Below are 13,459 nucleotides of genomic sequence, written 5' to 3'. Positions count from 1 at the left end.
TATCTAATGAGTTGGGTGCTTTTGATGGAATTGCTAAGTTATTGTCGGTCTTTTGGAAGCTTTTGGCCACTTACAAAGGTTGGATGACTTTAGTAGGGATCCTGTGCGGCTAGGGGCTCAGTTGGCTACTCAATTCAACTGAGAACTGCATAGGTTCCACAGATCTAAACTAACAATATGGGTCATCATCACTCTAGTCCACTTTAGGATCAATGTTGACTTCCTCTGCTTGCTTGTGGGAACAGGCACTGGGATGAGCTAGCATTAATTAATAAAGAACTAACGATATGCTGCTTATCGTGGAAACACTTGTTTATTCCATACATGCCGATTTGGAATTATCTCGAGATACATGCAAGGCTTCCAAACTACAATTTAGAAGCACTTATCCAATCCTGGTAGCGTCTGAGAGGTTTCTGCAAGTATCAATACTAACACGGAACCAAAGAAGGTTGGCTAACCATGGTTTTGGAATCACAAGAAGAAAGCCTAAGCTGCTTTGCTATCAATTCTGGCATGCTAAATCAAGTTACACCAACAAAGCAGGTTGAAGCTAAATTTAGGATTGCAGGTGCTGGATGTGAGGACGACCACCAAGTGATAATCGAGGGGTGTGCGCTACCAATATTCGTAAGACCCTTAGAAAGCCTAAATTCATCCCACCCAGGAGAATATGGTTATAAGTTGCATAACTGTTTAGACTTGATGGAATCTTCCATTGGAAACCTAAATTAAAGCCACTGTTGGTAAATTTCAGGAAAAAAGTTGTTTGATTGGTGTATTCGATCACAACTCTAAACATCCAATGAAATACTAAGGATAATACAAAAAAGAAAAGAAGATCCATATGAATGATGATGTTGAGGATCAGGACGATCAATAATTATACCTTATTGCCGAAGATCGTCACCAATTTCCAGAATCTATCGAGGATCTTTAACGGTTACTCATGACCTGTCGGAATCCATCTACTTACTCATTGCCGAGCAATCCCCAAAATCCGCTTGAATGCATGCATAATCGGCGATGAAGAGTGCGAGAGCGTGCACACCATGAAATAATGCTTTCACTCATTGTCAAACTATAATTTAGATTTTAGTGCACTCAATATTTGCATGCGCCTTCTCCATCTATAAATTACACATTCAATTGGTTCTTGTAACCCAAGATTTGCCTCTATTAGGTAAGCGGCCACTCTTATGGATCTCCACATGCCCTAGATGTAACTCGAACCATTCTACAGGTGCGTCAATCCTAAAAGGGTTTTTTTTTTGCTCGTAGCAACCCTAAGAGGCTATTTAGAATGCTGCAACTCAACCTGTCTGTAAGTATGGCCCACCTCCAACGTTTGGAGGACCACAAAACTCGATCACCACCGTAGATCGAGCCATGGGTCATCGCAGCTCAAGACTTGTTTCCCTGTTGCCCGTCCCACAACCAAAATAACCACGAGACAAGAAGCAGGGCTCCATTACCGGCCTATACCTCCAACCCTCCCCCATCCATGTCCCTCTCGCCTCTTCAACTACAACCCTACTCCCTCCTCTCCTCTATCAACGGTCATGGCCTCCTCCACCTCCTCCTCTGCAACACCTTCCTATTCTCTCCTTTCTCCTCTCCTCCTTCGCCCTCCCCCCTCAACCTCTTCCCTCATCCCTCCTAATCCTCTCCTCTGCCTGGCCACCTACTTCACTGCTCTTCCCTCTCCTCTCCTTCCGCCTCCCCTCAACCCTCGGCCACTCTCCCTACCCCTCCTTCCCATTTTCCTCAGCCCCCTACTTCCTGCCCTTCCCCCAGTATCTCAGCCGGCCATGTACATCTCCGCGTCTCTACTGCTCACACCCATCTACCTGCCTAGAGGTTCTTGCAACTCAATTTCATGCAACTTAAACAGTAGGCAACTTTTTTCTCTGTTGATATTACAGCCAGCTGCCTAAGATTGGAAAGCAGCTCTCCCCAGGTTACAGCCACAGATTCATGAGACTTGACAGCAATTAGCATGGAAAAAACACGATGAACAAACCAACCATGTTGCAGTAAAATAGAATACAAGTCAATCTCATGAACTATTGCAACCAAAAGAAAAAACAAATCTCTAAATTTAGATATAGGAATCCACCAAAAAGAGCCAATTCAGAAGTGGGTAGTTTACTAAATTTGCAGTCACTAGTCACTCCTGAGATGCGCTCTTGGACTTTGGTAAGGATTTGCAAAATGATGAAAAGCCCTCCATAATGTCACAAGGGAGAGGGAGCGTGAAGGGAGGAAGAACACCTTGTGGCCCTCCAATGCTCCCTTTATCTGCAGAGAAAGGGAAGGCCAATGCAGGTTGCTGCTTATTGAGGCCTTCAATGATGCATGAGAATGCTCCAAAAGTGAGGCAACTTTGAAGTAGAGCTTGTGGTGCACCTGGGAAAGAAAAAGGATACTGGACTAGTAATAGAAGTACATAGGTATGGAGTCATCGATGATAAGTGGAAGCAAATAGATTAAATCACCAAGTTAATATCGACAGTAAACCTGCAAGAACACCAAACATGCAACATAGGACTTTACACTGCTATCAGTCCTCCCACTATACAACAGATCAAATAGCTTGTAGCAATTTGTCTTATTTAGGATATGTCCTCTTTGGGGAGAAAATCTTCATCCTTTTTTTCAGAAAGGAGAAAATCTTCATTTTTAAACGGAAAATGGTGTGATCAACTGATCATCGACTTCATCCACTCGTACAGCACAAAATGAATAGAGCCAGTGCAAAAGCCTAGAAGCTAAATTAACATGATTTGCATCATGCAGCACAGTTCTTTTAATTATTCTCATACTCATCCTTAAAAATGTTCTGCAGCTACATATGACAGCAATACCATAAACTCAAGGAAAACTATTTCTATAACTACAATCTAGTTTTGTATTTCCCTACAGATTTCTAAAGAAGCTTGCTTAGTAAATTTGAAAGAAAGATGATGAAAGGTTAGATTAACTCATTTACAAGGAATCCCAGGGTTAATATTAAGTTAGAATTGATAAAAAAAAAATATTAGCTATGAGAGGAGCTTTATAAGGCCACAAAGGCTGCAAAGAACAAAATTACTTGTTCTGTTCTCTCTTTTATATTTTCTCTCTCCTTAATGAGTTGCATTGTTTGCAATTACAACCTTCAGTTAATAGAAATACAAGGTTACCTTCAGAAATTCCATGCTTGTATCATTGAGTTTGATATTATCTGTTATAATGCATTTCAAGTAGGAAGAGTTACTTTACATTAGGAATTGAAATTAGTTCTTTGTTTTGTAATCATCAGTCACCTCCACATGATCTTAACTTAAATATGCAAGTAACATATAATGTCTGGGTTTGCACTATCTGTGAATATCATACAACCCCCTTCGGATCAAAGGAGAGCTGAACCGAGCCGGCCGACCCGGTCTCCGACGGGGTCGGTTCGGCAATAGAAAACGGTTCTGGCCCCCTAGGGGCCGAAACTTGATTGGAACCGGACGGAATTGGCCAGAATCAGATGGAACCGGACGGTTCCGTCTGGTTCGACTCGTTAATAACCCGTACCAGACGCCGACCGGTATGAGTCTCGGTACCGGTTTGGCCAACCTTGCTTCAGATGTCTACTAGATTACAAGAACAGCAGTCACATTATTATTAACCCATGCAACAACAGGCTCCTTTTCAAAAAGGTACCAATGTATGCCAAATATCATGATTGTCACTCAGATCAACAAGCTTTACGCAATCCACAATGAAAATGAAGACCTATCAAGGAATCAATCATCAGACAAGTAGAAGAACTTCACATCTGTTTTGTCGTGACTCATTTTGTTTTCTGTTGATAAGGAAAGCCAAGCCTGAGTAGTTAGAACTTTATTCAAATTGAAATACTAGAATCAAGAACTACAAGGGACAACCGATCAGTAGGAAAATTATCATGCCACAAAGTTGTCAAAGTGGATGCAAGTCCAAATTTGGACAGCTAGTCTGCCAGAGAGTTGCCTTCTCAATAGACATGTGAACTCCCTAAGAATGGTAAGAGAAAAATCTTCACTTTAACACCCAGTCAATCACTGCCAATAAATCCCCTACGACCCTTAGGTCTACTCCACCATGCTCAATGAATAATATTTTACGCCCTGCCAATGTGTCCATGGGTCTGCTGCACAAACAGAATTTGAAGTGCATCCAGAAGCCCCTGCAAGGATAATCTGACCACCATGGTGCCTGAGAATAAAGACAGCTCCACTAATATCAAGCATTTCTGTCATATGCACCAACAAAATTGAGTTTGAGAAATGCAGGCTGTGGGATAACCCATTAAAAATTAATTAATTTAGGATTGGCCAACTGCCAAAGATGCCCCACATAGCAAGATTACTCAGCTCCACTTATTCTCCATTCTTCATGCTAAAACACAACATTTCAGGCTAGGTATCTATATGATGTAATTTCTCTCAAAGCCTTGCCAGCATGCAGCCATTAACAACCCCCCTAAGCATATTTCAATTCATAGTTTTTCCTAATACCCCAAAGTTCTGTTTTGATTAGACTACTATGAAGGATCTTACCTACCAAAGCTTCTTTCCATAATTTGACCTATTCCTGTCTCATCACTCATCAATGCAGTTTAGAAGATATATACATCAGGTTTCTTTTAGCAGTGTTTGCATCCATGACAAACATAAAATAATGGGTACTCTGAAAGAGTTCTCTCCCCAGAACTACTTCCCAAATTCAATCTACTCCATCATACATAAAATCTAATATTCAATGCCTTCTATATAACACTTCAATATGTTTTCCTTTCATAGAACCAAATAAATTATCCCACATAGTACTTTATCACAAGTTTTCTAGGAAAAGGTTGCACTGAATCAGGTTGATTTAACATAAGGCTGGGACAGCCTTGACTAACATGTACCTGCTTGATCATACTTAGTATTTAATTTGTCTTGCCAGAAATCATTGTTGCACGGCAAATACGAAACAGAAAGAATATTAAGCCACAACTGACCCATCCAACCCAGTCACCAATCCAAACACTAAGCATCCATCAAGCCATTTAATTGGCACAAAGTCTTCACTACATCCTTGACCACCTCATGACTATATTAATCATAATAAAGGGTGTCAGTATCAATGTCTTCCCCACACATTGCTAGTACATGAATTAGCTAATCAATCATTACACATCAGATCCAAAAAAATTTAGCGGTCAGACCCCTCTTTTGAACGAAATAGAAAAACGACTGCAGCCTCCGCCTGCTACCCAGTTGTCCGTCGGTCCTCCGCCAGCCTCCCTCCCTCTCCCTCTCTCCCTCCCCCGCTTGCTCTCTTTTTTCCTCTCTTTCTTTCTCCTTCTCCGCCTCCAGCAACGGTTTCGTTTCCATTGCCGGAACCATCCTAGTGAGCTGCCGGGACGGCATGGAATGGCCGAAACCGCCCAGTTTGAGATGATTCCGCCGATCCTACCTAACAACTATTGGTCCCATAACTAAGACATATCCCTCCATATGCCTGCATTTTATCATGTTGGGTTGAGATTCGCCACTTTTACCTCGAAGAGAACCATGCCTCTTTTTTTACTAACATTTCCTCCTATATGCACAAAGATATGATTCTTAAAATATCTTGCACCTTACTTTTGCCAAACCTGCATGGAACCTACGATTGTAGTACGTACTGATATCATATTCAGCTAACCTGTAAAATAATGTTTTAACTGTAAAGTTTCAATATTAGCACCTTACTGCCAATACTACATAGCAACCACAAGCAACTAGAACTCAAAGAATAGAGTGGCAACCTAAGCAATAATATAACAAACAGAATGAACGGTAAAAAATACTCCCCGTGAAAGACTGGAAAGCACAGGTGGAATAAGGAGGAAGTGCGGAATTTGTTTAGGAGGGTGGAGGAAGTTGAAACATCATTACTAGGGTGCAGGCCCGAGAGGATAGTGGTGGAGGACTTTCTAAGGAGGATCATGGGGAGCTCAAGGAGCTTTTGGCTATGCATCATTCTCTACTCAGGCAGCAGAAGGTGTTCTGAAGGCAGAAGTCGAGGGTTCAGTGAATCCGTGAGGGGGACCGCAATACGAGATTTTTCCCTCAGTCGACTATCATCCGGAGACAACAGAACAGGATTCGCAGGATTAGGGATGGTAGTGGGCAGGAGTCAGAGGAGATGGAGGTTGTCAAGAGGCCTCTAGAGCAGTTTTTTCATGCTAGGTAGACTGAGTTAGGGGGCATGGATGGCGGTGGCGGTGTTTGGGGGCCGGTCCCAGAGGCGCAAATCACTGAGGAGGAGAATGTTGAGCTGATCAGACCAGTGTCGGATATGGAGATTCAGGAAGCCCTCTAGTCCCTGAGTGAGGACAAAGCCCCAGGCCCGGATGGTTTCCCCCCAGTCTTTTTCAGGAGGTACTGGCAAATTGTTAGACAGGAGGTTCTAGAGGCTATCCAGCAGTTCTTTGCTTTGGCGTCGATGCCTGAGGAGTGGAGGCGGACCTTTATCACATTGATCCCAAAGAGACAGGACCCAGTTGAGCCGGGCCACTTCCGACCTATTAGCTTGCGCACAACCATGCATAAAGTGGTGGCTAAAGTGTTGGTTCAGAGGTTGAGAGGTATCCTGCCCAGGATCATTTGCCCTGAGCAGGGAGCTTTTGTTGGGGGTCATTCAATCTCTGATAACATTCTCTGTGCTCATGAGTTTATGACTAACTTGCAGAGAGCTCCCCGTTGTAGGAGTTTGATGCGGATCAAACTGGATATGGAGTAGGCATATGACAGGATGAGGTGGGACTTTGTTAGGCAGTCCTTGGAGATATTTAGCTTCCACTCACAATGGATCAGGTGGATTCAGGGTTGCATCCTATCACCATCCTTTGTATTATTGATAAATGGATCCCCACCTTGGGGTCCCGATTACGGGTCGGCACTTGCGGCGAGGGTAGTGCATATCTATGGAAGCAAGCATCAGATGTAGGGTGGAGAGTTGGCAAGTGAGTACCTTGTCAATGATGGGTAGAGTTACTCTGCTAAGGTCAGTTTTGAGTTTCATTCCTGTTTATTTACTATCCAATGCACTGGTACCTATTTTTGTGCTCCACGACTTGGAGAGGATGTTTAGGAGCTTCATTTGGGGGCGCCGTGGGGATAGAGGGGGCGTTCACCTACTGGCTTGGGAGGTCATTTGTCAGCCAACCAGTTAGGGTGGGCTGAGAATCTACTCTCTACTCGAGCGCAGGGAGATACTAGCCACTAGGCATGCGGTTAGATTTCTTCAGGAGCCGGAGAGTCTCTGGGCGTCTCTTCTAAGGGCGAAGTATGGGGACCCTACCACCTCGGTCACTTTCCGAGCTGGACGTGGGTCCTCTTTTATCTGGAGAGAGATATGTGCTCGTGCCCCGGGGTGTTGCCGATGATCCGATGAGAGATTGGGAATGGTCGGATCATCAGCATTCTGGAGGATAGGTGGCTATCGGAGGGCCCATTGCAAGACTGGCCTACATTGATGGACCATGGATGGTTGGAGGGTCGCACAGTGAGTGCTTTGTTTTTCCAAGGGGAGCAGAGATAGGATGCAGATATTGTTAGGCGGGTGTTTGGTGAGCAGCTCACAGAGCATGTGCTAACTTTATCGATTCCGGTGGGGTTAGCAGCGGATAGGAGGATATGGAGTCTGTCCGGGCGGACGACAGTGAGTTCCCGCAACAGCGCGGATGAGAGGAGCGGTGGCCCGACATTTTGATGGCAGCTGGATCTGGAGACTACGTGTTCATCCACGCGTTGCACTGTTCCTGTGGAAGGTAGCATGGGGCGTCTACCCACTAGGAGTGTCCTGGCGCGGTGGGGAGTGCGGATAGCTGCAGATTGTGGAGTATGTCTGGAGGTGGAGTCCATCTATCATGTGCTAGTCGAGTGCCCGCAGGCCAGTCAAATTTGGATGTGTGTGGGGCTCTCCTATGATCCGGGGCAGAGGTGGTCGTCCATTATTGAGTTCCTGCGCTTTCTGGAGGTCCCGGGGTCAGGACCTGGGGTGGAGAGAGGGATTCGTGTTGCCTACCTGGCCTACCACTGCTGGTTGGACAGAAATGCACGAGTCTTTGAGAGTCGCAGTTCGCCCCCGTGGGCGGTGGTGGCCAAGGCACTACTGCATGCAGAGGAGTTCTTTAGTTCTGCGGTGAGTTCACCTATCAGGTTGGCTAGGGACATCTGGCGTACCCCTTCTGCTCTTGCAGCGTCCAGATATGTTTTCGTATCCTGGGTGGCCCCACCCCCTGGCTTCCTGAAGATGAACTTCGACAGCAGTATGGTTGCTGATAGGAGAGGCGGAGGTGTTGGCTTCGTCATTCGAGATCATGATTCCAGACTAGTGGCGACGGAAGGCCAGCGGATCTTCGATTCGTCGATGGTGTGCGCTAAGCTCCGAGCCGCCTGGAAGGGCATATCCTTTGCGAGACGGACACTTGGTGTAGACCAGATCATCCTTGAGGGCGACTCGGCCACTGTAATTGACTGGATCAGGGGTCGAGGTCGTGCAGGTGAGGGCAGACCGCTGCTTCTGGACATTCGCAGACTCCTGCAGGCATGTGGCACCCATCAGGCTATACACGTCTACAGGGAAGCGAACTGTGCAGCTGATTGGGTCGCTTCCTATGCGGCTCACCATTTTGGAGGCTTTGTTTGGAGGGAGGGCGACATAATGCCGCAGTCTTTTTCTGTTTTGTTGTTTTCGGATTCTGTTAGCCGTATCCACACCTATAGGGTGTGAGCCGCCGTTGTACGAAAAAAAAAGACTGGAAAGCACAAACAATTCATGGATGTGACAAATAGCTCTTCCCGATAAAAGTAGCATTTGCAACCATCAGACGATGCATGCCACATGCACTATTAGGTTCAAGATGGAGATGGATACAAGTACCTAACATAAAGAAAAATCAACATGGAAAAAAAGGCTTTAGGCATTTAAATTTGTATCTAAATGGTTTGAAGAGAATTAACTACCTGGAAAGCTCAAAGCAAGGCCAGTGCAACAACCTGCTACACCTGCATTGATAACTGCAAGCACCACCACATTTCTATTAGGAAAAGAAAACTCGTTTAATCAATAAATGCTCAAAAATTTAAATGATATTGATAAATACCATCATCCTTCCCTCGCAGTCTCTTCAAGAAGCAGACTACAAGACTGTGAACTCCAGACAAAACAGCAAATGTCTAACACATGATAGAGGAAAAATAGAACACATCAGGTTTAACATGTGGCTGCCGAAACTGCCAATCAAAGGAAAGCACCAGAAATTAAAAGATATCAATAATATGTTGCAAAACCTTTGCAGAAGACCCTGCATCTGCGAAAGATCCTTTAAAACCTTTCTTTTTAAACAAGCCTGAACCTGAAAATGTATCCACGTTACCAATCTATGGGTGAAAATATGATAGTTTAAATTAAAAACTGAAGCTTAAAGGAGTTCAGGTTTTGAAAGGATCAAAAGTTCAAACAGCAGCAGTTGATAGTGCTTTTTTTCCTTTGTTTCCTAGAAATATAGTGAGTAGCACTAGTTATGGAAGAAATAACCAGTAGAAGTGAAATTCAAACCTCTCCTACCCCAAGAAGAGAAGAGAAATAAATCATCATCAGATCAATTATATGACATAGAACAAGCAAATATTTTGGAATTTGGTTGGCATTCCCATATGGAAGCAAGGAGGCACAGGAAGAAAGCATGAGAAGACCAATATATAAGTCATGAGGGAAGATAATGATTATGATGTAGCTGGAGAAAAAAAAAATAACAACAAAGATTCACTAAAACAAAGTGTAATTAATTTAACACAGACATTTATTTTCTAATTTGTGCAACGCCAATAATAACACGTATCAAATCTTAGATTATTGTGAATGGAATATAAAATTACAAATTCATTAGATGTTTGTCATATGGTAATATGGGCATCCGATATAGAAATTTCAGGAAGGCTGGTGCTAGATAATTGGTTCCAAAATCTTGCTTGACATTCTTCAAGAGCTTCTCACCTCTCTTCTTATTTCATCCTTCACTATTATTTTTCTCCTTTATTTAATTATTTCATTTCCAATCTCATGGTAGAAGCAACAGCATCTATAACCTTATTCAAAATAAACCTAATATTTTGGAACTCAAGAAACTTCATGAACCTTCTCCACCCCTGAGTTGCTATTTGTTCAAATTTTCCTTAATAACAATATATATATATATATATATATATATATATATATATAAAGGTTCATTCCTTCACTCCATGAACTTAATTTAAATGTTAGGTAGCCATACCTAAGTAATCACAAGGCTGCATGTATTGAAATTCAAAAGAAATCTCAAAACTAAAACAGATGCCATCTACTACCATTCAGTTTCACTTTTCTTTCGATATAAGCTTCATAATTCCTTTATAACAGAACAATGTTTGACTCCTTTTCAAACTAACCAATATATCAAACCTCTACCAAATTCTCCCTTAAATTGAAGCGCACACACAACAAACAAGATAAGTAACAACGTTCAACTTCACATCCAACAAAAGACATTTTCAATTCAGCTCCAACATAATCAGCAAAGCAAAAGCTAGGAATTCTATAGAGATCTTTTAGCTCTAAATCCACCAGAAGGAAGTCTACCATAATCAAAAAAATAAAGAAGCCAAAAGGACTTAGAGAAGATCTCTATAGACTTTCAATGTCCAATAACATCTATCATCAGGGGTGGAAATTAATGATTGGTGAATTTGATCCAACTTGGACAAGAGTTATTTAGTTCTCTAAGGGCATGCACAAGATAAGTTCCAATGTCATTCCCTCCTAGTCATATAGCATCCTGCAATGGTCCATCATCTTAAGAAAAACAAGAAAAATGTATAAATAAGAAATGCCCGCAGGGGGGGGGGGGGGGGGGGGGGTGGGGGGCATCCACCAACATTTCCCAAGATCTCACCTTCTCCATGCTCTGTATAGGCATTCTAAGTTCAACCACTAATAGATCACCACCCAAATTCCACTCCAGTTGTTCAGCCTTACAACCCATCCTAAGGAAAATTCTCAAGATTTTTTAAAACTTGCTAGCAACTCCCATTGGGTTGCAAAAAATAGACAAATAATATGCATTCATTTGAGGATAGGGGCATCATGGTCCAGTAAAGCCCACATTAGACCATCTTTGTAGAACAAATCAAGTGAGTGCTCTTAGCAAATGATAAAATAGCGAACCTTTATTGCAAAAAAAAAAAAAAACAAAAGAAAAAAAAAGAGAGAAAAAAAAATTTCCCAAGACATCCCCTCAACTATATTCCTAACAACAATCACCATAAGCATAAAACTATTGCCCAGTGTCCCATTCAAAGCATCCTAAGAACAGCTAAATCTCCTAACTATCAAAACATGATTTCCATAAGCGGAACCCATTTTTACATATCATCCTCATATATATATATACATATATGTATATATATACATATATATATATATACATATATATATATATAAATATACATATATATATACATATACATATATATATACATATATATATATATATCTAATAAGAATATACGAGGACATGTAAGGATTTCTAGTTATTCATATTTTCTATTATATAGAATTTTCGAGCATGAAACAAAAGGCATCCTTGTATCCTGTAGAAAACATATCAGAGACATCTCTACCATCAACAGAAGAAATCATCCACTTTAAATACAATGGTGGATCTTCAATCCACTAAAAAGAAGTCTTCCCTTATAAGATCAAAGGTTAACATATTATCCAATTCTCTAGGCAAACTTTCATTAAATTTATTATTTTAGAAACATCGAAGAGATCTGATACACCACAACACTGACCTGACTCGCAAAGACAGCAAAATAATTCCGCTCCTTTCCCAGCCATCAAGGAATTTATTAGATGTCAAAATTTACCAAGAACCCTGATTTTCTTGAGTGCCATTCTTTTTTTCCCCATATACTACTATAAACAACTAGAAATCGACACTAGCATACGAAGAGTAAATCCCATCTATACTGCCATAAGAGAGAGAGGAGGAGGAACAAACCGAAACCAAAGATGGAGCCCAAGAAAGCCCCAGCAGCGGAATCTCCCGCGAACCTAATGAGGCAGACGAGAGGAGGAGTTGTAGGGTTGTTTGTATTAGGGTTCTTCCTTCCCACGTCGAGAGTTTTGCTAATATTGCTGCTAGGGTTTACGTCTCCATCGCTGTAACTCTCTTCCCCGTCCGTATCGATTTCAGGGTTTGTTGAGTGCCATTCTTTTTTTCCCCATATACTACTATAAACAACTAGAAATCGACACTAGCATACGAAGAGTAAATCCCATCTATACTGCCATAAGAGAGAGAGGAGGAGGAACAAACCGAAACCAAAGATGGAGCCCAAGAAAGCCCCAGCAGCGGAATCTCCCGCGAACCTAATGAGGCAGACAAGAGGAGGAGTTGTAGGGTTGTTTGTATTAGGGTTCTTCCTTCCCACGTCGAGAGTTTTGCTAATATTGCTGCTAGGGTTTACGTCTCCATCGCTGTAGCTCTCTTCCCCGTCCGTATCGATTTCAGGGTTTGAAGAGGCCGCCATCGCCATGTCCGCCGAGCTTCTTCCCTCTTCCTACCCCTTCCCGCGGCAGCAAATACTTTCGTGCTCGCCGTCGCGCGAGCAATACCCCTTGCCCTACGCGATGATGCTATGCGCTTTTAGAGGCATCTATTAAACCGTTCCAGGGACCAGCTCGAGACCTAGATCTGTACGGTTGTGCGTGGAACGGTTCCGGACGAGCCCTTCGCGTCATGGGCATCAAAATGAAACGGCAGTTTGCTCTTTCATTTCGTGGTGAAATGCTTCGGACTAAAGTTTGGGCCTGGTTTGATAGAGAACTTGGGTGCCCAACCAATCAAATATACTGTAGTTCATCGATTTGTATCAACACGGAACACACCGATGTAACACAGTTGTAATATAAGTCATCATTGCATCACGATTATACCATAGGAGTCAGAATGGGTGGGGCTTTTAAAACTCAATGTTAGGCGCACACTTCTAGGCTTGCTCCATGGCAGGCTTTACTTATCAAATCAGAGACTTTATGGTGAGCTTTAGTTAGCCGGCCCTTTGTATGAGCTATAGCTGATTTCGAAACACATCAATTATTATCATTACTAAGATAATAGAAAATATATGTATTTAATACAATCGAGATTAATATCTGTGGATTTTTTGATACTAAATTGCTAAAATATTTATTTAAAACTGATGCACTAGTATCATAAGAATATCTTGTGTACCTTGGTGTGTACTTTAGTGCCTGCCCATACGAGGTGATTGGTTTTTCATGGACGTCAGAAATTGCAACATTTCGGTCATAATCTTGAATGGTCTTTGAGATCATGCCAGCTGAACAAATCTGCATACGA

General features: G+C 42.4%; 1 pseudogene across 1 annotated transcript; it reads right to left on the bottom strand.

Moving 5' to 3' along the window:
* Positions 1-2,014: 2,014 nt before the first annotated feature.
* Positions 2,015-12,764, bottom strand: LOC120104729 (chloroplastic import inner membrane translocase subunit TIM22-2-like; annotated as a pseudogene). Its single transcript, XR_016396435.1, has 5 exons — positions 12,413-12,764; positions 9,345-9,409; positions 9,158-9,230; positions 9,018-9,071; positions 2,015-2,409 (listed from the first exon to the last, which is right to left on the bottom strand). The product of XR_016396435.1 is annotated as a chloroplastic import inner membrane translocase subunit TIM22-2-like (transcript).
* Positions 12,765-13,459: the final 695 nt, after the last annotated feature.

This window comes from Phoenix dactylifera, chromosome 9 (assembly GCF_051530095.1).
Source record: "Phoenix dactylifera cultivar Ajwa chromosome 9, Ajwa_hap1_PhDact_Kaust_v1.1, whole genome shotgun sequence".
Lineage (NCBI taxonomy): Eukaryota > Viridiplantae > Streptophyta > Magnoliopsida > Arecales > Arecaceae > Phoenix > Phoenix dactylifera.
The sequence above is the reverse complement of the archived record's forward strand: the minus strand, read 5'-3'. Positions and strand labels throughout refer to the sequence as shown.